This window comes from Triturus cristatus, chromosome 5_2, assembly GCF_964204655.1.
Source record: "Triturus cristatus chromosome 5_2, aTriCri1.1, whole genome shotgun sequence".
NCBI classification, from domain to species: Eukaryota; Metazoa; Chordata; class Amphibia; order Caudata; family Salamandridae; genus Triturus; species Triturus cristatus.
In genome coordinates this window covers 303100461-303124553 of record NC_140588.1, presented here as the reverse complement: position 1 = coordinate 303124553, position 24093 = coordinate 303100461, and the positions used below count along the sequence as shown (strand labels likewise).

The following is a 24093-nucleotide window of genomic DNA, read 5'->3' as shown; positions in this document are numbered from 1 at the left end:
CAATCTAGCATAGTATCCTCATAAAAATCCCAAGTTGGAAGTGAAGCTAGGGGGAAAGTTGCTCCTCTAACGGTTCAGTGGCCGGGGGCAGACATATATCACCCCTATACTGGTTCCATCGCCCCCATATCTTATGCCATTTCTTAGGCCGCCCCCGGGCACTATACACCGTCTTCTCCCTAAACATGCTCCAGTCCATATTTTCCATCCATGCTTCCATGGCGGGAGGTCTCTGAGAACCCCACAGTCGCGCAATATCACGCTTCGCCACCATATTTCCTAGGGTCACCCATTGAGTCTGCGCCGCATCATAGTCAGTAGGACCCCAGACATTCAGAAGACAGCGCCGTGCCTCTGGCAGCAGTGCAATGCCTGTGACCTCCTGCATTACAACATGAATTCGCTTCCAGAACTCCGTGATCACACCACATTCCCATATGATTTGTAGGAAGGTGCCCACCATCCCACAGCCCCTCTTATATAAGCCATCCTCGGAGAAACCCATATGAATCAGTCGGGCCCCGTGACATAGACTCTATGAAGTATCTTAAGCTGTACCAGCCTTAGCCGTGCCGGGATCGCGACCTCCTTAGGAGAGGAGATGGCATACTGCCAGTCCTCATCATCCAGTTCAAGGCCGTCCCTAGTCCACTGATCACGCACCCCGAGGAGGAGGTCAGTCCGGACATTAACAAGCTTCTTGTAGATTAAGGAGATTGTACTCTCCGGCATATGGTCATCTAGGATCCAGTCCTCCAAGGGAGAGGACTCAGGCACAGTCTCCCCCTCGACGAGGATGGACCGCAGAGCGTGGCGCACCTGTGCATACCGGAAATATTCCGTACCCTCCAGATCGTACTCCGTCCGTAGCTCATCAAACGATTTCACTCGTCCCTTAACCAGCAGGTCCCCCACTCTGTATATCCCAATCAGGTCCCATTTCTCGAACCCCTTCGTGTGCCAAAGTTTCCCCAACACATCTGAGTCAAACAGCGGAGTAGCGCGGGTAAGCCTATCCTTCCAACCAAACGAGTTCGTAACAGCCTTCCACACGTGCACCGCCGTCTTGGTCGGCCCCGTGAGGGACCCATCCATTGACCTGGAGTAGAGTGCTCTAAAGTAATTACCCCCGCGCAGCAACCACCGATCCATAGCGAAGCCGGGGCTCAGCGCCGGGTTCGTAGACGCCGTGGTTGATCGCACTCAACTGGGTGGCCCAATAGTATCTTCTAATGTCAGGAAGCGCGATACCCCCATCGTACCACGGAATGGTCAGCTTTGCAATAGCTATACGCGGTCGGCCATCCCACAGCAGCGAGCGCTGGAGGCTCCCGACCTCCCGAAAATAGCTGGCCGGGACCAGCTCCAGGGTATTCTGCAGGGCATAGAGAAAGCGGGGAAGAGACATCATTTTGAACAGCGCGGTCCGGCCTAGGAGGGAAAGCGGCAACCGCCGCCAACCCGCCACATCCCGCCGCAAGCGCGTCAATGGAGGGAGCAGGTTTCTCTCATACCGAACAATTGGATCGGTGGAGATATAGATCCCTAGATACAAAAAGCCATCACGGGCGATCTGGATCGAGCAATTCCGCGGGAGAACAGGGACGTCTCCACTCAGGGCATACAGATACGACTTACCCCAGTTAATGGTGAGACCCGAGTTCCTACCAAAAGAAATCAAAATGTCACAGACTACTATGAGAGACTTCCTGGGTGAAGTGAGGTATAGCAAAATGTCGTCGGCATAAAGAGAAATGCGGTCCTCATGATCTGGTGACCATCGGATCCCCCTTATGTCCGGGTGCCATCGTATCCATGCCGCCAGCGGCTCAAGAGCAAGAGCAAACAACAACGGCGACAGGGGACATCCCTGCCTGGTGCCCCTCCCCAGCTCGAACGGGCAGGACGCCCTTCCATTGACCGCGACTTTAGCCAAGGGTCCTTCATATAGTAGTCTCACCCAGCCAACAAAGCCAGGCCCAAAGCCGAATTTTGCAAGTGCAGCCCACAGATATGCCCACTCTACCGTGTCAAAAGCCATCGTGGCGTCAAGTGCAGCCACGATGGTCGACTCCTGCAGCGTCCCCGTCCTAGCGAGCACGCCGTGGATGCACCTAAGGTTCAACGCAGTGTTACGGTGCGGGATGAAACCGGATTGGTCCGGGTGGATCAGATCCCCGATCACCCTAATCAAGCGGTTGGCCAGTATTTTAGCGAGGATTTTCGGCTCGGCATTAAGTAGCGAAATCGGCCTATAGGATCTGCATTTATTCCTGGGCTTGCCATCTTTGTGTATGACCTCAATTGTCGCCAGGCGTTGGTCGAATGGAAGGCATCCCATCTCCCGCGCCTCTACAAACATGGCACGCAGATGTGGAGCAATCTTGTCCGGCCGGAGCTTATAGAACTCAATTGGCAGACCATTCGGGCCCGAGGCCTTGCCCGGGCGCAGTGAACGGATAGCACCCGCGACTTCGTCAGCTCTGATGTCACCATCTAGATCTTCCCTGTCTATGTCAGAGAGGCAAGGCAGAGCCAGATCACGCAGAAGTTCACACGAGTCCTCCACCGGCCTGTCCGACACCGAGGTGTAGACCGCGCGGAAATAAACTGCAAAGTACTGGACTATGCCATCCGGCTCAGTGACACTAACGCCACCCTCTGTAACAAGTTCTGGCACCACACGATTAACCCGCTCTTTTTTATCCAGCCACGCTATTAATTTCCCGGCCTTGTCCCCAACATCGTACAGTCGCCCCTGCTGCTCCCTACTCAGGGCTTTGGCCGCGTTCGTCACCAGGGCCTTATACTCCGACTGCTTAAGGCTCAATTTATGCAGCGCTGCTGCCGTAACCTCCTCCTCCAAGACCAACTCTAGAGCCGCTATCTCCGCCTCAATCTGTGCGACCTCCGCATCCCTCCGACGTTTGGCTGCCGCTATCAAGGAAAGGGCCTCTCCTCTCAGCACAGTTTTAAACGCTTCCCACAAAGACACCGCAGATGTGACCGAGCCTAGGTTTTCCTGGAAGTAGAGATCGACCGCCTTCAGCACAGCGCTACGAGTCCTAGGGTCACGGAGATACCAGGGGTTAATCGGAGCCACCCTGCCCACCACCTCTCGACCAACATCCATACAGACCGGCGAATGGTCAGAAATACCCCTAGCCATGTGCCTAGCCTCAGACACAAAGGAGGCGTGTGCAGCCAAAGTAAGTACATAATCAATTCTAGAGAGACTGCCATGCGCCCCTGAGTGGAAGGTGTACTGCCGCTGAGTGGGATGCAGCAGTCTCCAACAGTCAACCAGACCAAGGGTATCCACGAAATCTGTAAGCCATTTCTGCGCCCCCCCAGAGCTTCTTGGCGGGTGTCTATCAAGCAATCCGGAACCAACCGCATTAAAATCGCCACCCACCACCAACATCCCTTCTGGGAGATCCAGCAGAGCCCTCCCCAGGTCCTCAAATGTGGAGGGCTGCAGCGCAGGAGGGACATAAACAGAAACCAGGACCAGCGTCCTGCCCTCCCACCTCCCCGCCACAGCCGCAAATCGCCCCCTTTCATCAACAGTTGTGGAGTCAACCTCAAACGGCAGTGAGGCCCTAACAAGTATTCCAGCCCCTCTGGAGCCCGAGGAGAACCCCGAGTGCGCAACAAATTTGTAGCCCTTCCTGTTGAGTGCGTAGCACGTGTTACCGATCAAGTGCGTCTCTTGCAATAAAACTATATCAGGGGAGCATCGCTTCAGAAATTGCAGGACGATCCCTCGCTTAATACGATCCCCTAAGCCGTTAACATTCCAACTGAGTATCTTTAAGCCCCTACCCCCATCCCGAAATGTAAGGAGACCACCACACCCCCCGAAGAACCGCACTCGAGCTACAGAAGCTTGCATCACTACGCCTTGCAAAACAAAAACCAACAACAACCACCTCCACAACCCCATTCCACCCCCCACCCTGCACCCCTGCGTAAGCTTGAAAAGCCCCCCCAACTTGCAGTGTGCCTGTCGCCCTATTCTAAAACTAGTCTACAAAAAGAACCCCAGAGGAGGAAAAAGCTCCCTTCATACCCCCGCCGTCCCCCGGGTTACTACCCTCCCGGAGAGACCGAAAACTGTGCTTCACTGTCCTGGGCAAAGTTAAAATGATCTAGCACCAGAGTCCTCACTCTTGTTCATCACCGCCACCCTCTGCTCCACCAGCATGCTCCCCGACAGCCCGTCGTTGGGGCAATGTATCCAGCCAGTCTCCGACCATGTCCGGTGATTCAAAAAAGAAAGTCCGCTCTTCATACACCGCACGCAATCTGGCCGGGAAGAGCATGGCGTATTTCAGTTCCATCCCTCTGAGCCTTCTCTTAACCGCCAGGAAGCTCTGCCTTTGCTTCTGCACCGCCTGGGTAAAGTCAGGATAAAAACTCACTGTGGTGTTCTGGAAAGTCATCGGGCCGGACACTCGTGATGCTTGTAGAATGGCATCGCGGTCCCTGAAATTAAAGATCCTGGCGACAATCGGTCTCGGAGGGGCCCCCACCTTGGGCCTCCCACCAGGGACTCTGTGGCCCGTTCAACAGTAAAGAACTTACTGAGGCCTTTGGGCGCCAGATGGTTTACCACCAAGTCCTCCACGAACAGGTCCACCGACTGTTCCTCCGAGTTTTCCGGGACCCCAATAATGCGCACGTTATTGCGCCGTGCCCGGCCTTCAAAGTCCTCCAGCCGTCGGGCAAAGAGGTCGTTTGCGGACCTCAAATTTCGGACTTCCAGCTGCAGATCAGAGACATCACCCAGAAGGCCAGAGGTTTTAAGGTCCAAGGATTGAACCCGTTCATTGGTTTTCCCCAGATCTGCCCGAATCAAGTTGACGTAGATCGAGATTGTGTCCACTTTATGTGCCAGGGTCTCCAATTGCCGCCCGATAGAGGCCTGCATCCCCTCGATGGCCCCCATGACATCCTGCAGGGTTGGTTCCGTAGCGGGGGGCAAACCATCTTTCAAGGCTTCCAGTGGCCGACCCGATCCGCCCGGTGACTCCTTCTGCTGGGCATAACGATCCATGTTGTTGGTTTGGGTGTATCCTCCCCGCCTGGTGTTCTTGGGCTTCTGTTTTTCGGCTTCAGATTTGGTTGACATCGTGATCTGCTGCCGAAAACAGTCCCCTTGCCCATCCAGAGAAGACAATGCAACAAGTGACCGGCGCGGCTCACTCCCAGGCCAGGGCGCGATGAAATCAGGAAAGCGAAAGCAATGACACCGTCCTTCCGATGGCTCGCCCCTCACACGGCCGCTGTTGTTCAATTAGTGCTCGGGCACCGTGCCAGTGCAAGCCCCGGGCATCTTCCGGGGAGTAGGCCGCAAACTTCCATGTGGCACAACTTCGGCATCCGGCAGGCGATTTCAGTCCGGACAGCAACAATCACCTCAGCAACGGCTCGCCTCCAATGTTCCGGGTGTTAAAGGCAGGATTCTTCACAGGATATTTGCCGGAGGGAGCGAGGGTCTCAGGAGCTCTGAGCTCACGCGGCCATCTTGGTCACGCGCTAGGCTCCTCCCTCAATATTTCCATTTTTGAGTGTGGGGAGGGGCCATGATTCACAGTAGACCAAGTCTTTAGTGGGTCATGTGCCCCTCCCATCCCTCAGCAATGGTAACAAATAGCATAATGAACTATGCACATCTGCATATATGGTTTGTGCTATGTCATGTGCATTTGTTAAAAACAAAAGCCCATTTAACCGAAAATAGGAGTAAACTGTGTGCAGTAAGGTAAAGTCACAATGAAGGAGTTTTACAGCCATTATGAAAGTTGTAAAATGCAATCTGAGGCAGTACACAGTGATTTTTTCATGTAAAGTTCGCTCTGCTGTGGTAAAACACTGGAGTTCGACTTTTGCACTGTAGTAATACATGTCTAAATGGGCACCTATTAGTACAGCTGCTCTAAATAACTTGTATTTGGGTAACATTTATGTTTACTCCTTTATGTTAAAGCAAATATTATAGTTTATCAAAGTTTATTTATTAGGAAATGGTGGCATAGTTCAGAGGTCATAATGGTCTGGCACATTAAGAAATAACATTGTGCACACACATCTCACAATTTATTTTAAAGCCAGGAGGCAAAGAGGTTATATCATTCCCAGTGTCAGATTTGTACAAGGTGCCGTGTACTGATTTCTGATTGGCAGTGCTAACTTTATACACTGTTATTATCTAGTGAAATTGGCCTCTTCCATGCTGGATATTTATTTATTATTTATTTTTTTTAAACTGACTTGGCACCTCGTGAGGCAAGCTAGCCTATTTGTACCCTCAAGCAGGGTATATATCATGCCTCCATGAGGTACTGAAGTTAAGTTGCCGGATGGCTTTTTGCTGAAGCCATACTGTGCTTCGTTATATTGTGAAATCTAGTTATCCTTTCCTTGTTTTGTTCTGACTCATTGGTTGATTTAATATGCTTTCAGATTTCCATTTCGTGCTCTATGGGAACTGTTGACTCCACTGTCAGAAACGTTCTCAAAGAATAGAGCAGAGGCATTAGTGTTTTGCTGTTGTGCCGACATCCATGATTTATTCTTCCTTCATGGCTATTACAATTGCAGGGAAGATATTTCAAAATTATACCCCTGCAGTCTTCCTGGATTCATGTAATTAACTAACAATGTAATGCACAGAAGTGATCATAACCATTGGGTTGGGACAATAACAGCCTACTCAAAAATTCTAGAAATGAAGATAAAGAAACAACAAAATCGGTGTATGAATATTGATTTGTATGTTTGCATAACACGTGCAACCTATGGTACTCCATATTCCACTGAGTGACTTATGTGAGCCACAGGGAAGGATGTAGTTCCCCTCTGGAATAGTCAAAACCAAGAAGGACACTTTTCAATTTGATACCAGGTAGGGGACATCTACGCGTGGTATTTACAAGGTAGAAGGCATGTTGTGTGCTCTTACCATTCACCTCTCCTCCACATGAGGGACACAAAATAAACTATAAAAACATCTGTAGTTTACCTTTGATAAAAACTCACCTTCTAGAGTACATTGACAGATTTGCCTGCATCATGGTGGGTGTATTTTTAGTGTGCATTAATGCTATGAAAATGTCCATTCACTTAATGAACTTACAGTACCAGATACAAGTACACAAATAGGGAAAGTCAGTGGTAGATTCATCCATCCCTGCCATTGCGGAACATTACCAGAGAAATTTTACAGAGACTTTTCATCAGACAATAGGAACACTCTACCAAGAAGAGCCCCAGACATTGGAGTCCAGATCTACCCAGTCAGAACTAGGCCACACTTTGGACAAGTGGGTAACCTATGGGCTACAGGACATGGACTAGTAGTAATGAGGTGACCCCCGTAAGTACCCACAATTGCGATGGCTTCCCTCCCTCACTCCTATCTAGGTGTGAAATCTAACTGATTGAATGTTCCTTGGGCTGAGGCATCTCATGCTATATTGGCTAAGGCAGCAGGGGTGTGGAACTTGATAAAATCTCTACTTGTCCAAAGGGCAGGATTCTTCAGAAATCTAGGTGACCTGTAAGAATCTGCTTGTCCCTTTTGGCCCATGCAGTGAGGTGGCAAATTATTGCAGCATTTTCGGGGTCTGATAACCTCTTTCAATATGTCAGGTCTAATATTAAATCTTGGTTTTTATTCTAGCAAGGTCCTTAATTTAGCCAACTTTCCCCATGGCCGAACTAGCCAGCTGGGCAAGCGGGCAACCCCCCAGGAGGCTGATTTGACACTGATTTCGGCCACCAGGAGTGACGGTGCTCGTTATGCGATCCCGGTATCAACTTGAAAGAGTTGCTCTGGTTCTAGCGCACATTAGCAGGTCTGCACATGGGAGTTGAATTCATAATTTTTTCCAGTGCTGTTTTAAATTCCCAGTCCGGCCCTGCCTTTGACCAAATCTATACACAGGGGTGGTAAGCAGATGGGAGGATATAGTTCCAGGGCTGCAATGGCCTATGAGTGTGTGCACACCCCTTCACCTACATGCTCGAGGGTACTCCTCTCCATTTTCTTCTCACACAAGAGTACAACTTTTTTTCAGGGTAAGAAAAAGGGTGGATGTAAACGAAAAATTATTTCTCTATGGGGTGAGGGGGGAATATTTTCCCCCTGGAGAGTAACAAAGTTTAAACACGTGAATTTACAATTGCTGAGCAGGTTTTCAAATGAGCGAGCAAACGCCTGTGTTTGCTCATCCAAAAATAAGCTTCACAAGATTTTGCTAGGAGGGTGGTTTCCAGGCCAACGTCTGTAAACGCTTGCAAATTCTTGCTGTACATCTGCACCATTGGAAGGTTATTTTCCTGCGGGTGAACATTTGTGACTTGCTTTAAGAATGGTCCCCATAGCTTATTTGCATGTTACCTATAATGTTAGCCATAAAGGTTATAGTTGAAGTTTCACACTAGTTCAGCAAAACTTTTATTGGATTGTAATTTTTTTCAACTAAAAGAAGATCGAGAGACAAGAAAACTTTTTTTTACAAACAGTTTTCCAGCCTCAAAACTTATACAAAAGAGGCTGCCTTCTGCCAGGCAGAGAATTTCAGAGAGGTGGTCTAAATGGGCATCTCCTGCTGAGCCATGCACATTCGGTAGGCTGTATTTGCAAATGCATGTCATCAGAAGATCACACGTTTCATCTTGGTTGGAAGATGGGTCCATTTTGGCTAACAAATGTGTTTTGGGGGCCAAGTAAGGTTTATGGCGTAAGCAAAGTAAATTCAGCTTAATCTGATTCTGGACGCGGAACCAGTGTAATGACCGCAGTTCTAGTCGTACGTGATCTCTATATACCACCAGTCTTATATCAGGAGCCTGTTGTAATTGAGAAACATGATTTCTTAGGAAGGCCCCGATATTCCACAAATAGTAGAAGTAATAGATCTACGGCCCTTTATGTGGTCGGTGTCTATTAATGTATGTTGTGGTTTCGATGCACAGAACTTCGGGCTGTTCTCTGAACAAAAGCCGCATCATTACAGTGCATTTTAAGTGCATTTATATAGCAAGCAGCTGCCATCAGTGTGGCCTCAAAGTACTGTTACCCTGCCCAGCATAGAGGACCATGCATGTGCTTGACTGATATGTTGTGTGCTGTGTTTGTAGACCAGAGATGTGATGTATGGCCTCCTTGTGGTGAAAGCCAAGGAGATTTGTTGGGCAGAGGTGCTGAACTGACTACTTAAACACAAGGCATACAGAGAAGGAGGTTTATGGGGTATGTGGTGGTGCTTAAGTGCGTGATTGATACGTGTATGTGCAGCTGTCCTGTTTTACAAGTACTGGTATGCTCTGATCATGGAACACCTGTGAGGTACAGTAGCTAGGATGGTAGATGGCATTGGTCAAGTTATGATACGTTCTGGAATCAGGGTGTACTTACAAATGTCCACAAACGTTTTTTCACCTCCAAGGCGCTTGACAGTTCACAGGCCCATTTAAAAATTCCACAACTGGCACCTTTTTCAGAAAAAAATTACTGCGTCACATTTTTGCGATGCGTCATTTGACCGACAACAGGAGCAGGAGTTTGTCACAATGAACCTTTCCTATATGTCCTGATCAGAGAAAATAACAACTATATCTCAATTCTAAGATAAAGCCAAGGTGAGCAGACCAGATTGTTACAAACACGATCACTCGCCCTTATTGAGTGCAAGACATGCTAAGTGTAGTTCAGATTATAAAAGAGGCACACACCTTGAAGCACCCCATAGGATGCATGGGCGGGGACAAGAAATCCCTTACACAATATCATAGTATAGCATTGCATGACCTGACATGGTTTGCCATAACACGCAAGTTAAGAGTGGTCTCCAGAACTTGCTAGGTGTAGCTTACAATAGAGCTAATATCAGCTATGTGCTCGCTCAGTTATAAGTTTGAGGTGAAGATTTCTCTTTCCCAGAAGGCAATGCTCAAAAACAGGAAGTCCTAGTAAGCCAAGCACATGTGCTGTGACGCAGGTTTGAGTTTATTAACCATCTGGACAACATAGCTTCCTTACTGTGAATGATTTCCTTTGATGCCTGTATGACTAATTTTACATGCCCACTCATTCATTTACACAAACAGCACCACATGCTCCGCCAAGACTAATTAGGCATTTGTCCATGTGCATTCTCTAAATAAAGTCAATAAACCTTGTTAGGATATATATGGATTCATTAAGCCATCAAGGACACAGAAGCATTACAGAGAGTTATTTTATATTGTTTAATAAATGCCTAAAAACATTTAATTTCACTGTAAGGGTGACGGGCCAGATCTAGAATATATAGTATATCAGGACACGCTGTGGTCTCTGGTGCCCTGGGTGAGGACCCGCTCCCTTTGATGGAGATCTCCACCAGCCAGGCAGTGATCTCTAAGGCCCTTATAGCAATTGTCAATGTGCAGTGAAGGTTGTGAACTTAGCAGATCAGGTGACATCTTTTTTTTTTTTGCCCATCGGCAGAGTGTTTTATCGTACAGAAATAAATCTCTGGAGTGGGGATTATTTGATATTTTCCTTGATTCATGGGGAATTTCTTCCCCTGCTCCTCAGGGCCATGACTTGGTTTCCGGCAGAAAGGACCTCCTAGATGTGTATAGCAGTCCTCAACACTGAAACCGGCGATGGTCCTCCTGACCTAAATAGTCAGATGCAGGTGAGTGTCCACTGAAGCAAACATTGCTCTTCCCTGGCCTCTAAATGCAGCAGAAATACCGCTGGTTGGAGAACCACAAATTTATGACATTTGTCCCAGGCTATCATAACTGTCTAAATGCTCCATGACTCTTGGGGCATAACACCCTTCCATCTGTGAAGTGCAAACTGTGACACCTCTAACATAAACACGATAAAAACGAAGAGGTGTTTGTTCGGGGCTTAACTCAAAAATTGCAGGACACACACCATATTCATTGCTCCGTGCACCCACCTGTGCCCTCTGAACATTATATGTAGAATGTGCCCAACAGTGAATGCAGTACAGGTAGAGTCAGCAGTGGAAGCTTCACTGACAAACACTGAAGAAGCAGAGCCCAGTAAGGAGTGGAGCAGACTTTTCCAACACACCAAGAAAAGATGTAGAACCGCAATATCGATTGGCCACAATGTCAAAAGTAGTGGAAGTGGCTTTGAGAACGTTTTGACCCTCAGTAATATTGCTGGCTTGACACTTGTTTCTTCATTTAGTTGTTTAATAGCCTCTTATTGTTCCCTGAGGTATTTGGGGTAGGAGAGCTGCAAAAACAAAACAGGGCTAGTGGACGCCTGTTTGCTGCTTTCCTGCTTTTGCCTTCATGTCTTCTGTGTCCTGGGAAAGCAAGGGTATATCTAGGGGTAGCATATGGCATGGTAGTGATAGCAGCTGCTATCCCTGTTAAACATCTCCCTCTCTGCATAGTCATCCCAAACCTTTTTGCCCTCACCCTGCTGTTGTCCAAACCTGTTTTTGTTGGCTTTTAGGACTCGGTGCACTTTACCACTCCTAACCAGTGCTAAAGTGCTTTCTCCTTTAAACTTGGTGAAATTGGCTTACACCCAATTGGCCCATTTAGGTTACTTGTTAGTCCTAGGAAAGTGGTACCACATGTTCTCGGGGTCTGTAAATGCAATGCTACTAGCGGGCCTGCAGCACTGATTGTGCCACCCACCTAAGTAGCACTTTAAACATATCTCATGCCTGCCATTGCAGCTTGTACATGTGTAGTTTTAACCTGCCATTTCGACCTGGCATTGCGCCAAAATGCTGCTCCTCAATGACCCAGCTATATGAAGCAGAAATATCTTTATTTCCCTCTTTCTATGCTTGGCACCCTTGCAGCATGGAACAAGGGTGTCTGCACCGGTGCTAGGCAGCACGCAGTGTGCCAGCGCTAGTCGCCAGCAGAAATGTGCCATATTTTTGTAAATATGGTTAATTTCTAATGTCTCCCTTTCACGCTGTGCTGCACAGGAGGTGGCCTTGCTGTGCAGCATTGCGTGAAATATTAGTAAATCTGATCCCTACTGTTAAGTAAATTCCATTGCACCACATTCCCTAAATCTGTGCAGTTTAGCAGGTTACAACAGGTGCAAACAGCAAAGTGGCAGAAGTATCTCTCTTCCTTCATGGTCCATAATACGTGGCCACTGCACTTATACTGTTGTAAACTGCTGCACCCCAAACTTTTCACCTGTGCCGGTTGCCTGCTCCCTCCAATCAGAGTAAGCAGGCACCAGGCACTCTGATGTTTGTGGTTCCCACTGGACCGGTCATTCAATAACAGTGGGAGACGCAAATCACAAAAGAGGGAAAGTGGAAGTAGATGTTGGGGTGCTGTGAGCCCCTGAGGCTCCTGGAAAGGATTTAATTTGGACACTTCTGGCGTTTTGTGCTATGCCTTAATAGAATTTTCTCTCCTGCAACCAGGTTTACAGCTAGCCGTGGCTGCTGCAGATAAGAGCAGTGGAGCGGTGAGGCAAGGTGAGGGGGGATTTCGAGAGACGACCACGAGGGAAAATTAATTATTTATTTACACTTGCTCTTCTGTTGTTGGCCATGCCTTCAACATTAGAATCTAATGGCCGGGTAGCTTGCACCTCATGCTCTCAAAGTATAGGTAGGATTTAGTTTATATCAGTATTTAAATAGAAACATGGAAATCCTTCACATGGTGGAAACCTAAGCTTAGCCCAACCTCTTGGATTTCCAGCGCAACCTGCATCTATCCATGGGTGGCTTGAGTAAGCGAATACTTTTTGAGCATTTACATTATATAATACTTTTCAGTTGAAATACAAACTGACTGTATCACTATAATCCCAATCAGTGGCGCAATCATTACAAAAAGTGTAAGTAATCATTATGATTAACTGATGAACTGATGTTAGTGTGCATTCTTCTTATGACCAACAGTTCTAGGAAAAATATTGCTTGTCTACTTGCAGTACAATTATACAGTATAGAGGATTCCTTATTTTCTAGCATTATGCTACAAAATGTAATAAACTAAGATAGAATATATTGTTAATGTGGATTGGGCCATTTGACTGTGATGAAGTTGCAAAGACCTAAATGCCTCTATACAGTCCTAAGTGAGCTTCTGTACTTCCTCCTTGTGAAGTATTTTTTCCAGTGTTAAAGGAAAGGCAATGAACTGGGACTTTGTCTTCAGTGGATGTTGGTATATGCTTAGCCGCCCTTCAGTGAACATTGCAGTGAGAGCAAACCAGTTCATACCACGTAGGATGAACTGTTTAGAATAAAAAATGAAGGGATTTGGCTGCAGAAATAATTTGCACTAACCGTGATATTGTGCATGATAACCGCGGAATACAGAGTAAATGTCATAGGCATAGAGGGACATTCTGTCCTTATGTCTGTCTCGCCATTTGAATCCCCAAACCTGCGCATGCCACCTACTGTACTCTGTGAGAGGCTCTACAACTGAGGTGAATAAAAGGGGTACAGCGGGTATCCCTGGCGACTGCCCTATTCTTTTGGGAAGGGGGCAGAGAGTACACCATTGGTACAAACTTGGACCCAAAATGCTGTGCACAAGATTGTGACATATTTGATATTTGAAGGGTATGCCAAATTTTTGTTTTAGGACTTAAAGTGGAAAAGGTCAATGTACTAATTCAAAGGCATTTTTACAAGTCCAACAGGGCCAATACATAGTGCCTTGCAGTTTGTTGCACCTGGCTAGCTTTTCACGGAGGCACAGGGGCGGCCAGGCATGGCACAGTTTTTGTCCTGGTGTGTAAATAAAGGAATTATTCTAACTAGTCTTTTTTTCAGAAGTTTTGCCAGAATTTTAGCCTCTATTTGTATGAGCAAATATTTTTAAACTGCCCTCAAATCCCCCTGTGCCCCATGCTACAGTGAGAAACTTTGCACTGTGAAACATCAATGCAAAATGCTAGAATGTAAGGGAAGAAACTTCCATTCTCATAACAGCAAATCCATTTACAAAGCTACAACAAGGAAGTATTATCACTTAATTTCACTGGACTGGCTTATCTTGGGAATTAATAATTAATAATGCTGGCAATTCAGTCATGGATATCTTTAAAATGGTTATTGTACTAGACTGTGTGTTTTGTGACTAAAATTCGTATGCATTTTGTAATAAAACAGCCATCGAAGTCCTAAAGTTTTATTGATGAAACCTCAATAGCTCCCAAAGCACCTCTTTAGAAGCTTTCAAGATATTATCCAAGGATGATACAACATTTCAGATCAAAGCTGGATCTCCGCTGGATCCTTTGCCCTTCCTGCTTGTTTTTACCAGCCTTACAGATTTTTAAACCTATTCTGACTTCATTAAATAACTCCTCATTGCTCCAGGCATCACCACCAAACATCTGTAAACCTACAGAGGTCACCCCCCATTCTTTAAAATCCCTCGGCCAACCATGCTGATTCCACCAACTACCCCCTATTTCCCTTCTACCCCTACTAGCCAAACACATAGAGAAATAATCAACAAACATATCTTTGACTATTTGAAAGTTAATGCGCTCTCGGATGCTTCTGAGTCTGGCTGCTTGCTTGACACAATACCAAAACTGCATTACTTGCTATCTCTGACAATCTTGGATGAACTTGTACCGGAGTGTTTCTACTTCTTTGGTCCTGCTTGATCATTCGGCTGCAATCGATACTGTATCATGTGCCACTTTTCTCTTGTATCTTTTCAATCGGGGCACCATAAATTGCCTCCCCTCTGTCTGACTACTAGATTTAAATCAGTTTGTCTTCCTCCTTATTGCTCACTTCATCAGCTTGTTAACCGTGGAGTGTCTCAAGGATCTTCTCTGAGTCCCACCTTCTTCAACGTTTACAGTGCTCCTCTTGCAGAACTAGCCTGCTCTTTTGGCTTTGAGATCGCCTCCTAAGCTCAAATTCTTATAATCATCTGGGTACTTAAACAAAACGTTGCTCCTGTATGTCATCTGAATTCAGAAACAACTGAAATGCTTATGTTTGGCAAACTTGCTCTCTCCTAATCCCCTTCTATTTAGACTTCTAACTTAGAACCCACTCTTTCCCTTTGTTCCCTCTGTTAAAAATCTTGGGTTTCCGATGACAAAGATCTTTCAATGGCCCAGCAATTTACTCAAATTACCATGACTTGTTTTGACCCTCTTAAGATATTAAGGTAAATATGAACATTTCCTTTCTCTTTCTTGTCAAAAGGCGGTCATTTAAGCTTGATAACATCACATCTTGACTTTAGAAAGTAATTATATTTTGATATTTCCACATCTCTTCTGCATGGGGTGAAAATCAGACAGTTATATTTAGTCGACTAATTCTGAACCTTCCAAGGAAGGTATGTCTCTTCACATCTCCTCGGCCTTCATTGGCTTCACATAACATAACATGTCATGACATAACTCAACTCAGCTCGTACAGCAAGAGGAAAAATTGGTACAGGGCTTTTCTGGCCTAAGTATCATTAAGATGGTTACTCCTTGCAAGTCGTGTAGCAGTCAACATCTTTGCAGGGCTTCCTTATAGACTGCCAGAAGGTGGGAGATCAGAAACTATGCAATATTCTTAAAGGAGTCTTAAAGAATTCCAAAAGATGCCAGGTGTTTTCCTGATCAGCATCACGCAGCTTGTTCCTTGTACTTCTTTGGGTGATCAAAGTGTAAAATGAAACACAATACTTCAGGTAGCCTTAAAGTCTAACCTGTTTAATGAAAAAATAGTATGTGTGCAAGCAAATTAGTGCATGACATTTATCGTTTAATGGACCATAGCTTCCTTCCAATACAGTTCGATAGCATTATGCTAAAATCCATATATTTCAATGCGCACAGACTGTCTGTGCCTACCAAAGAATTCACATTTTGTGCTTCGTAACCGTGCCTTCTGCAATAGAAGTATATCTGGGGAATCCTCGTGTGTTTTGAAGAAGTGGGATTCCCTTTCTTGTAGTACCTTCATCTGTGTAGGGTGTAATAAAATATAATTCAGTTACATTGCTCCATGTCTTTTCTTGACTTCGGTGAAGGACTTTTGCTGCCGCTGCATTTGTGACGTAGAGTCAGGGAATATTAATATTTTTGAAGGAGTCTTGTTGTATATCCTCTTTACAATGAACATCTCTCAAGATAGCATCCTGGTCTAGGAAATTAAGGATTTTGGTGATAAAAGGTCTTGAGGGCGCACCCGGTGGAGGCTTTTTGTCAGTGTGTCCTTTATACTATGAGGCATGAGCACAGATCTTCCAGTGGAGTCCAAGATCTCAGCCCGTTAGTCAAAAACTGTTCTGCATGTGTGCCCTCCAAGCCCCCTTGGTCCTACTGTTTAAGAGATGAGCACTGCAGTGTAAAGGAATTGCATTCCATTCCATCTTCGGCTGTTGAAATCTGCCATCAGCTTTGGCCAAGGTTTCAACTAAGTCTCTTAAGTCTTGGCAGAATAGTGAGATCTTGATTCCAACTTCCATAATCTTCCTCTTTAAAGCTTATTGGGAATCTCTTATGGCCTGTAGGATCACTGCCAGATGCATTGCTTGGATTTAAGCATTTGAGTTAGGGATGGGAAGGGGAAGATGCATCAGCAGTAGGTTTTGAGAAATTGGCAACTTTATTCTGCTGGACTGTCCAGGGTCCTATTTCCTTCATCTTGTCCGGGACCAACAGCTATGAATGAGCAACCACTGGAAATCAAAGAAGAGTGCTGGTGTGTGGGAAACACACAGACCGTCAATGAGGGGGTCCCCCAGTCACATGTGGCTGTCATTGCTCCTTTTCAATGGTGATTATTATGGCCACCAAGTTAGTTTGCAATCTTTTATGTTAGCAGAATGAGAGAATGTGAAGGGACCCGTAAAGTCCTTCCAGTGAGTTTCACAGGTTATTTTTCATAGCAGTATCCTAAGATCGTGTTTCAGGCGCAGTGTGGCTGGGAAAGGTCAGAATCCTAGACCGATACATGCAGTGTCTGAATTATAAGAAGGGACTAACTCTGATGGTGGCTTCCACCCATCACCTGAGTGGCAGATTCAGGCATGGTTCTTCAGGGGACATGTCCCCCCTGAGGCTGGGCCCTCATCTTTGCTAATTTGGTCTACCCTTGTCTTGGGCCGAAGAGCAGTCTCTGCCTTTGAGAAGTGGGAGGTCCTCCTCCCTGTCTCTCCGGTTCCAAGCGCAAGCAGCCATGGAGTCCTCGTAGGTCACCAATGCCATCTGCCACATATTCACCTGCACATCTACAGATAGAGACCCAATCAGGCTCTTCCGCTTTCCTAGGGCAATGGCTAGGGTCCTTTGCTTCTACTTATGTGTGCCAGGGCCATGGTCCACTCATTATTTTCACGTGGGTCGCACTCCGCTGGTCTTTAGCAAGTAGCCCCATAGGATTCTGGATGATAGAGTAGCAGCGGCGAGTACACCTATGCTACAAAGTGTAATAATAAATGCCATCCCTGGACACGTGTTTCGAGGTAGTTGCCTCTCGTCAGCAGGGAGCAGGACTGTGTGGGGGGTGCCGTAGACTGCCAAAAAATATGAGGTTTAAGTACCTTTCGTGGCGGCGCGCGGGTGCAGACTCCAGGCTCGTCAGCCAATCGCTCAGGGAGCTTCAAACATTATTTTCACGTGGGTCGCACTCCGCTGGTCTTTAGCAAGTAGCCCCATAGGATTCTGGATGATAGAGTAGCAGCGGCGAGTACACCTATGCTACAAAGTGTAATAATAAATGCCATCCCTGGACACGTGTTTCGAGGTAGTTGCCTCTCGTCAGCAGGGAGCAGGACTGTGTGGGGGGTGCCGTAGACTGCCAAAAAATATGAGGTTTAAGTACCTTTCGTGGCGGCGCGCGGGTGCAGACTCCAGGCTCGTCAGCCAATCGCTCAGGGAGCTTCAAACATTATTTTCACGTGGGTCGCACTCCGCTGGTCTTTAGCAAGTAGCCCCATAGGATTCTGGATGATAGAGTAGCAGCGGCGAGTACACCTATGCTACAAAGTGTAATAATAAATGCCATCCCTGGACACGTGTTTCGAGGTAGTTGCCTCTCGTCAGCAGGGAGCAGGACTGTGTGGGGGGTGCCGTAGACTGCCAAAAAATATGAGGTTTAAGTACCTTTCGTGGCGGCGCGCGGGTGCAGACTCCAGGCTCGTCAGCCAATCGCTCAGGGAGCTTCAAACATTATTTTCACGTGGGTCGCACTCCGCTGGTCTTTAGCAAGTAGCCCCATAGGATTCTGGATGATAGAGTAGCAGCGGCGAGTACACCTATGCTACAAAGTGTAATAATAAATGCCATCCCTGGACACGTGTTTCGAGGTAGTTGCCTCTCGTCAGCAGGGAGCAGGACTGTGTGGGGGGTGCCGTAGACTGCCAAAAAATATGAGGTTTAAGTACCTTTCGTGGCGGCGCGCGGGTGCAGACTCCAGGCTCGTCAGCCAATCGCTCAAGGAGCTTCAAACATTATTTTCACGTGGGTCGCACTCCGCTGGTCTTTAGCAAGTAGCCCCATAGGATTCTGGATGATAGAGTAGCAGCGGCGAGTACACCTATGCTACAAAGTGTAATAATAAATGCCATCCCTGGACACGTGTTTCGAGGTAGTTGCCTCTCGTCAGCAGGGAGCAGGACTGTGTGGGGGGTGCCGTAGACTGCCAAAAAATATGAGGTTTAAGTACCTTTCGTGGCGGCGCGCGGGTGCAGACTCCAGGCTCGTCAGCCAATCGCTCAGGGAGCTTCAAACATTATTTTCACGTGGGTCGCACTCCGCTGGTCTTTAGCAAGTAGCCCCATAGGATTCTGGATGATAGAGTAGCAGCGGCGAGTACACCTATGCTACAAAGTGTAATAATAAATGCCATCCCTGGACACGTGTTTCGAGGTAGTTGCCTCTCGTCAGCAGGGAGCAGGACTGTGTGGGGGGTGCCGTAGACTGCCAAAAAATATGAGGTTTAAGTACCTTTCGTGGCGGCGCGCGGGTGCAGACTCCAGGCTCGTCAGCCAATCGCTCAGGGAGCTTCAAACATTATTTTCACGTGGGTCGCACTCCGCTGGTCTTTAGCAAGTAGCCCCATAGGATTCTGGATGATAGAGTAGCAGCGGCGAGTACACCTATGCTACAAAGTGTAATAATAAATGCCATCCCTGGACACGTGTTTCGAGGTAGTTGCCTCTCGTCAGCAGGGAGCAGGACTGTGTGGGGGGTGCCGTAGACTGCCAAAAAATATGAGGTTTAAGTACCTTTCGTGGCGGCGCGCGGGTGCAGACTCCAGGCTCGTCAGCCAATCGCTCAGGGAGCTTCAAACATTATTTTCACGTGGGTCGCACTCCGCTGGTCTTTAGCAAGTAGCCCCATAGGATTCTGGATGATAGAGTAGCAGCGGCGAGTACACCTATGCTACAAAGTGTAATAATAAATGCCATCCCTGGACACGTGTTTCGAGGTAGTTGCCTCTCGTCAGCAGGGAGCAGGACTGTGTGGGGGGTGCCGTAGACTGCCAAAAAATATGAGGTTTAAGTACCTTTCGTGGCGGCGCGCGGGTGCAGACTCCAGGCTCGTCAGCCAATCGCTCAGGGAGCTTCAAACATTATTTTCACGTGGGTCGCACTCCGCTGGTCTTTAGCAAGTAGCCCCATAGGATTCTGGATGATAGAGTAGCAGCGGCGAGTACACCTATGCTACAAAGTGTAATAATAAATGCCATCCCTGGACACGTGTTTCGAGGTAGTTGCCTCTCGTCAGCAGGGAGCAGGACTGTGTGGGTTATTTGCAGTATGACGAGCAGTGTCGCGACCCACTACGTAAACTATTTAAAGCTCATTCGAGCGACTTTGGGCTGACGAGCCTGGTGTCGGCACCTGCGCGCCTTGAAAGGTACTTTACCTATTATTTTGGCAGTCATCGGCACCCCGCATACCTACCTGCTCCCTGCTGACGAGAGGCAATTACCTCGAAACACGTGTCCAGGGATGGCATTACTTTTGTATACTCGTGGCGTAGGCGTACTCACCGTAGCCACTACACTGTCCAGAATCCTTTGGGGTTATTTGCAGTATGACGAGCAGTGTCGCGACCCACTACGTAAACTATTTAAAGCTCATTCGAGCGACTTTGGGCTGACGAGCCTGGTGTCGGCACCTGCGCGCCTTGAAAGGTACTTTACCTATTATTTTGGCAGTCATCGGCACCCCGCATACCTACCTGCTCCCTGCTGACGAGAGGCAATTACCTCGAAACACGTGTCCAGGGATGGCATTACTTTTGTATACTCGTGGCGTAGGCGTACTCACCGTAGCCACTACACTGTCCAGAATCCTTTGGGGTTATTTGCAGTATGACGAGCAGTGTCGCGACCCACTACGTAAACTATTTAAAGCTCATTCGAGCGACTTTGGGCTGACGAGCCTGGTGTCGGCACCTGCGCGCCTTGAAAGGTACTTTACCTATTATTTTGGCAGTCATCGGCACCCCGCATACCTACCTGCTCCCTGCTGACGAGAGGCAATTACCTCGAAACACGTGTCCAGGGATGGCATTACTTTTGTATACTCGTGGCGTAGGCGTACTCACCGTAGCCACTACACTGTCCAGAATCCTTTGGGGTTATTTGCAGTATGACGAGCAGTGTCGCGACCCACTACGTAAACTATTTAAAGCTCATTCGAGCGACTTTGGGCTGACGAGCCTGGTGTCGGCACCTGCGCGCCTTGAAAGGTACTTTACCTATTATTTTGGCAGTCATCGGCACCCCGCATACCTACCTGCTCCCTGCTGACGAGAGGCAATTACCTCGAAACACGTGTCCAGGGATGGCATTACTTTTGTATACTCGTGGCGTAGGCGTACTCACCGTAGCCACTACACTGTCCAGAATCCTTTGGGGTTATTTGCAGTATGACGAGCAGTGTCGCGACCCACTACGTAAACCATGGTCCACTCATGTCCAGCATGGCAGCAGCTCAGCTGCCGCCTCAAGCTCCAGAGACTGCACCGTGCTACTCCTGCCCCTCTGTCAGTATGCCTCAGGGCCTGTCATGCTCCACAGCCCGTGCATTTCTTAGCCACTCAGGCTGCAGCTCAGGGAAGGGAACAAACCACCATTTAGGGCCACTGGTGTCACCCCTCCTGTTTTCAGGTGTCAGGACCATGCACATTAGGCCACAAGAGCCTCGTGCTTCCAAGGGAGGTGTGGGATATTTGTGGGCTGTGTTGGAGGCTCATCAGGCGTCGCCATCTTAGGTGGTCAAACCATGTTAACATTTTTAATGAAGCAGTGAGTAATATGAAAAGAAAGTAGTAGGTGCTAAGTGATAAACCAGTAAACAGCTGCCATTTTATAATTGTGATACTGAATGCTCTCGACATGTATACTGTTGGGAGCAAGATGGTGCTCGGTCTATATTTTATTATTCACGAGACCTTTATTTAAAAAAAAAAAATGAAGTTGAGTTTTTCGCTGAATTGATACAGAATATTACAAAATTTGTAGTCCAAGGAGTACGATGAAGGATTATGTCGCTTGCATTGTAATAGTGTATTGCTTTTAATAGGTTCAACCATAAATGCACCTCGTATATGACTGAGAAATATTCTGTTTATCATTATCAGTCCATCGCTTTATTCTGCAAAACGAATCCTTAGCTTGGGCAGAGGGAAAGCGCTAGAATTATTGATGAGGCGCTGTCATAAAGAAACAGCAGCAAGCTTATCTGGCAGCTGACACTACATCTGCAAGTTTAATTGCCTTTAATTCGACCTAAAAATAGGCAAGACTCCAGTTATTTGATTTCAGTTTGGAGTGCCAGGCTGCCTTTTTATTAGGAGCAAACAGTATGACTAAGCAGCCAGCCACAGATAGTTTTTCAATTGTATATAACTATACAGAGACCAGCAATATCGACCTATTGTAATATATCAATTACATTTACCGTACACCGCCTCATATGGTAAGTATATATAAGGTTTCAGGGGCGTTATAGTTAGGAATTGGCATTTAAAAAACCTTAGAAATTCACTGAAAAAACCAAAGGTTTCAGGGGCGTTATAGTTAGCTGGACATTTCCCTCGTACAAAACCCTAGAAATTCCCCTGTTATAGTTAGTTCAGCTAACTATAACTCGCGCCCCCGCAATGCACTGCTGATGACGTCACATATTACATCATTCATGACATGGTCAGTGACATCACTGATGACATCTCAAGTGACATCACTTATGACATCACTGATGACATCATCCATGTGATAAATTAGTGCATCTTCTCATACCCTAATATAACCCTTGATACACCGACTCAAAATTTCAGACGGCCATTTTGAAAATCATAGATACTCCAATACCAATAACTACATACCCACTCATTAACTCTTAGGTCGACATACACCTCCACTCACTCACCTGTACAGTCACTCATACTTACAGTCACTCCGTACAAGACTATCATATGCATTTATACACCTATGTAGACACTCACACACCGCCAATCATCCAATGAGGTACTGACACACCTAGTCAGTCGTGCAAGTAATTAAACACAATCCAATTTACTCACCTATACAGTTAAACACACTCAAGTTCACTTACTCATAAAAATAGTACCACATTCCACACTCTCACATATACCCACTTATATACTCTTACACACATATATACTGCCTTTCACATATGTAGTTAGTCACACAAGTACCACTGAGATATACATTCAATCCCTAACACACCCATACATACACTCACCCAACCATACAGTCCATCACAGATGCACACATTTAAAACCATGCACCCATAGAATCACCCACTCACACATCTATGCATTGAGTCACACACACCCTACCCACACAAACACTCAGGCACCCATACAGATGCTCAGACAACCAATCAATAACCCATATAGACACTCATATAGCTATTCACAAAACCATGCAGCCACTTATACACCTACACACAGACACATACAGACATTCACACAGTTTAGTCACTAGTCTGCAGTAAGATACATTATTGACTCACTTAAAGAGTCAGTTACGCACCTACAAAATCATCCATTCACACACTTGTACACCCACTCATTCTTCAACAGACCTTTCCCTATATATATTAAACATATTAAAACTGTACAGAAATACATACCTACTGGATGATGTCATCAGTGATGTCATCAGTGATGTCATTTGAGATGTCGTCAGTGATGTCATCAATGATGTCACTGACCATGTCATGAGTGATGTAATATGTGACGTCATCAGCAGTGCATTGCGGGGTGCGAGTTATAGTTAGCTGAACTAACTATAACAGGGGAATTTCTAGGGTTTTGTACGAGGGAAATGTCCAGCTAACTGTAATGCCCCTGAAACCTTTGGTTTTTTCAGTGAATTTCTAAAGTTTTTTAAATGCCAATTCCTAACTATAACGCCCCTGAAACCTATGGTTTTTTCAGTGAATATATATATATATATATTTTCCAATAGTCGTGTGTCGATTGCACAACACCAACAGGTACAGACCACAAGATGTGCCAAAAAGTTTCTCCGTGCTTTTTATTACTCCAAAGTCTATATATAGATACTCCACGAATCTCCACCATTTCCAGGAAAAACTCGGACGCCCAGATTTCTGCAAATAATTTTAATTGCAGGGTAAAAAAACGACGTGTTTTGGCTTTATGCCTTGTTCACGCTCGTATATATACAAATTCGCCATGATTAAGTACACCTCCTCGTCTCTGATCAGAAGACGGACTCACCGTACAAGTGCCTATCCAACATTGCAACTATCGCGGCCATTTTTAAATGGTACAAATATCATTGTTGATATTATATATAGCGGCCTTAATGCAATAGATATCAGTAAATAAATCACATTCTGTTACAAACTCAATTCAATATCACCATGAGTCCGATTCTGCAATTTAGACAGAATATGCATATAATGTTGTAATTATATAAATAGCGATCACGTCATGCCCAATATTTTATGACCGAGTGTTATAGATCGGGCTAGATCAAGTTTACCCCATGTCTCACTAATCAAAATATATCGCTGTATATATCTGCTGAAATATGATGTTCCACCCCTCCGGGTATGTTCACTGGCACGTAA

General features: G+C 46.5%; 1 protein-coding gene across 1 annotated transcript in view; it reads left to right on the top strand.

Moving 5' to 3' along the window:
- KIAA0319 (KIAA0319 ortholog) overlaps window positions 1–24093 on the top strand; it is a 415358-nt gene that overhangs the window by 59904 nt on the left and 331361 nt on the right. The gene's annotated exons all lie outside the window — the stretch shown is intronic.